The 4,494-nt window shown below is 39.5% G+C and overlaps 1 long non-coding RNA gene across 1 annotated transcript; it reads right to left on the bottom strand.

Moving 5' to 3' along the window:
- Positions 1-439: 439 nt before the first annotated feature.
- On the bottom strand, positions 440-3,170 carry LOC137205600 (uncharacterized). The gene is made up of 3 exons (XR_010934217.1): positions 2,995-3,170; positions 1,710-1,863; positions 440-859 (listed from the first exon to the last, which is right to left on the bottom strand). It is a non-coding gene; the product is annotated as an uncharacterized lncRNA (long non-coding RNA).
- Between the last annotated feature and the right edge of the window lie 1,324 nt (positions 3,171-4,494).

Below are 4,494 nucleotides of genomic sequence, written 5' to 3'. Positions count from 1 at the left end.
TTCTCTATTCTGTTTCTGAGATTTTGGATCATCTCTACCATCATTACTATAAATTCTTTTTTCAGGTAGTTTCCCTATTTCCTCTTTATTTATTTGGTTCTGTGGGTTTTTACCTTGCTCATTTGCCTGCAAGTTATTTCTCTGTCTTCTCTTTTTGTCTAATTTACAGTTTTTAATGTCTCCTTTCCCTCGGCTGCAGAGTCATAGTTCCTGTTGCTTCTGTTTTCTGCCCCCTGTTGTGAGGTTTGTCCAGTGGCTTGTGTAGGCTTCCTGATAGGAGGGCCTGACACCTGTGTTCTAATGGGTGGAGTTGAGTGTGTTCCTTCTGATGAGCAGGGCATTCAGTGTCAGTCACTGTTAGACTGAAGAACAAGTCCTGAGAGCAGGTGAGGGGATTAAAAAGAGACAGGGTCTGGAGGGTGGTGTACAAGTACACACACACTTTATTTCCCATCAAACCTTTTTTTATATATTGCAGTAGACAATACATGTTTTTGTTAAAATCACCAGACGGAATCATCAGACAGTATTTCCTTAATGTTGAAGTTATAGTACAAAACAGTCTGTGAACTGGGATATAAACATGTGTGAGAACAGACTGTGACTATCGAAGCATGCCAAGGACAAACTATAGTTAGAGAGACCACAAGCGACCTCACAGGCCAGGACTCATATCTTCTCTAATAACTCTTTTGGGTCCTGTCAAGAATTAAGCAGGACTTTGCCATGCTTTAAGCTGTAAGAACTGTGTCAGCTTGCAGCTGGTTCCCGACATGTCCCCCTTCCTTATATTTTAATGTGAGGTGGTAGAGTCTGACTCGGAGTTCTGCAATTGCTCATAAGCCAGTTCGCAGGAGGACTGGAAAACAACAAATACATAACAATATTAAAACATCAATAGCAATTATAGGATAAAGGAGGTTAATAAGAGAACTTGGGGCAAAAGTATATGTAATCTGGGTAAATATGTCTCAAGCAATTTCCACTTCATTTACATCTAGGGGAGCTGCATACTGGATATTTGTGGTATCCTCATGTAAGCAAACAATATCAAGGTATAGATTGGAATGAGACCAAATTCCCAATAAATGATTCTTAATCTGAGGCCAAGGTCACTGCGAATGATTATATGGCTTAGTGGTTATACAGATTGCAGAAAATTCTGCATGACAACACATAGAAAAGGCAGTTTTTAAAGCAGCTAATTGGTCTCCAAGAATAAGAGCAACTTCTTCCAATGCATAAACACAACTTTCTAATTTTCTATCAATAGATTCCTGAGTTTCCAAAGCATTAGAGACATTAGTGGCTAAGTTATTCACAAATGTGGCAGTATGGATACTTTGAGTCAGCACAGTAGTGGAAATAGCTACAGAAGCACTGACTGCAATGAGCGCTATAATTACAGCTATAAGTAGCCCCCAAAATCGTTTGGGCCATTGTAAAGGAAGGGAAAGTTCATGCATGACCTGCAAACCTGAATTAGAATACCAAGGACCTGTAACATTTACAGGGAGCATAACAAAGCGAGGCTGATAAACAAGAATAAATCCCTGATTGGACTCCCCCATGGTTATACAATTTGTCAAATTACAATTATCACAACGTATGTCATAAAACCCTTCTTTTTGGAAAACATACACAGAACCAGTAAGAATAGCATAGGGTGATGGAACACAAGCCGTAACAAAAGTGGTTAAGTTCCTAACCGGGTTTTGTTGAGTCACATTCTCTTCATATGGCGCGGGAGGGAATTCACCATCAAGTCCGGATCCATATTGGGGGAAAGGGAATTCACCATCTGGTCCGGATCCATAGAATTTCACGAGGTGCTCAGGTATCCAACAAGGATCTTCAGCGTCCCTAGGAAACACACAAACATGCTCTTGTCCCCATATTAGTACAGGATCTGGACCATTCCATTGATTAGTAAGAGGATCCCACCAACAGACTTCAGCAAAAGGCAAGCCACGATGATGCCAAAATCTTTCTGCAGCTGTCTGTCCTTGCTTATCTATGTTCAAAAAGTTTAAAGTATATAAAGAGTGTCACAATAAATTGTGTGGGGTAGTGGTATATTCCCCCTTCTTTATTTTAAATCCCAAAGAAGATACATCTTCCCCCTGCTTAGAAGCTTGAAATAAAGCAGTTTAGAGTGGAGAAGAAAGACTCAAAGGCAGAGAGGAAGCAGAAGAAACAGGCATAGAACCCTGATCTGCTGAGAGAGGCTCATCAAAAACATTCACTGGCACAGAAGAAACAGAAGAATGTGCATTAGGGGCTAGGGAAACATCTTGAGTAACAACATGTAAATGTTTTACCCAAGTTAAAGCTTGGGCTAAAGCAGTAAATGAAGTTTTATCTAATATAGGGAAGTTTTCAGATATCGCTGGTGCATTCTTAAGGGCTGCAAAAATGCCATCATCAAAATCAGGATTGTGATATCGTTCAGCCTCTTCCTCCAATTTAGTCTCATTCTCTGGGGATAATTTATCATCATCCTCCAGGGACTCTGAAGATGGCATGGTCACCAACAAGGGAGGCACAGTAAGGGAAACAGGTTCCTGAGGCAAATTTTGTAACTGAGTAGCAGAAGGAGAGCAGTGTAAGGACGCTGCTTTAAATAACTTCTGAATCTCATGAGTTGGGTCAAGACAGTCCCTTATCAAATTCCAAAGTGAAAAAGTATCTACAGGAACCTTAGAAGGTCCATGAAGGGAATAGAAAGTTTTCAATTGCTGACCTATTTTTTCCCATGTTTGAATATTAACAGTTCCTCCCTCCGGGAACCATGGACAAATTTCCTGTACAAAATGGAGAAAACGATCAAGCTGTTTCTGTGTAACCTTAATGCCCTGAGTGGATAACAGAGTACAGTAGCTCAACGAAATGTTGTCGTTCCTTAGATCCAGTTTGCCCCATTTTTACTCCTGATGAGAACAAAACAGACAGAAAAACTACATCTAAAACGTCCCCTGGAACAATCTCACTTACGTTATGCGTGCATGTGAAGTATCTCCGGGGTCCCTCTCAACAGCTCATGTACTCAGGTCCCTGTTTGGGCACCACTTGTCGGTTGCTGTTAGACTGAGGAACAAGTCCTGAGAGCAGGTGAGGGGATTAAAAAGAGACGGGGTCAGGAGGGTGGTGTACAAGTACACACACACTTTATTTCCCATCAAACCTCTTTTTATATATTGCAGTAGACAATACATGTTTTTGTTAAAATCACCAGACAGAATCATCAGACAGTATTTCCTTAATGTTAAAGTTATAGTACAAAACATTCTGCGAACCAGGATATAAACATGTGTGAGAACAGACTGTGACTATCGAAGCATGCCAAGGGCAAACTATAGTTAGAGAAACCGCAAGCGACCTCACAGGCCAAGACTCATATCTTCTCTAATAACTCTTTTGGGTCCTGTCAAGAATTAAGCAGGACTTTGCCATGCTTTAAGCTGCAAGAACTGTGTCAGCTTGCAGCTTGTTCCCGATAATTCAGGGTGTGTTTTTTGAGGTGTCTATTAGCTTATTATGGCTTTACGTAGTCTGTGTGCTGATGGTTGTGTTTGTGTTCCTGTATTGTTTTTTGTTTGGTGTGAGGCATCTAGCACTGGGAACTGATGGCAGTCAGGTGGACCTGGGTCTTGTATTCAGAAAGAGGCCTCCGTGAGAGCTCTCAGTGATTAATCTTCCCTGGGGACGAGAATTGTCTTGTGGTCCAGGATCCTGAACTCTGTGCTCTCACCCCAGAGCCTCATGCCTGATTTCGTCAAAGAACAAAGACCCCACTAGTAGCTCGTCCTGGCAATAAAGGGGATTAAATAAAAAAAGGCTAATAAAACCCCAGAGAATTGGTAAAAATTAAACTCAAACAAACAAAAACAGAAACAAGGAAACATGCCCACACACAAAACAAACAAAAACAGAACCAAATAAAACAAAAAGCAAGAGAACAACCAGAGAAACAAAAGAACCCAAGAACAAAGTCAAACAATTAAAAAGAAAACAAAATCACAAAACCAAAGACAACACCAAAGCTGAGGGCCGACTGAAGAATGAAGCACAGAAACAAAACAAACCAACAAAAATGATCAAAAAAAGGGAAAGGGGAAAGAGAAAGAACAACAGAAAAGCAACGTAGAAACTGAAATATTATATATATATATTAAAGAAAAAAATACAAACAAACCCCCAGAGAAATGTTAAAAACACAATCAAACAAACAAAAACAGAAATAAGGAAACTCACACACACATAAAAGAAATGAAACAGAATCAAATCAAAAAGAGAAAACAACCAGACAAATAGAAGAACTCAAAAATGAAATTAAACAATTAGGATCAAAACTGACAAAAACAAAAAACCTAAAAACAAAATCAAAGCAATGTGCCAAGTGAAAAATAAAGCAAGGAAACAGAAGAAACTAATAAAAATGATTTAAGAAAATAATAAAGTGAAATAAAATAAAATAAAAAAGGGCAAAAATGC

The sequence above is a fragment of the Pseudorca crassidens genome, chromosome 14 (genome assembly GCF_039906515.1).
Source record: "Pseudorca crassidens isolate mPseCra1 chromosome 14, mPseCra1.hap1, whole genome shotgun sequence".
NCBI classification, from domain to species: domain Eukaryota; kingdom Metazoa; phylum Chordata; class Mammalia; order Artiodactyla; family Delphinidae; genus Pseudorca; species Pseudorca crassidens.
Note: the sequence above shows the minus strand (reverse complement) of the source record. Positions and strands in the feature narration are given on the sequence as shown.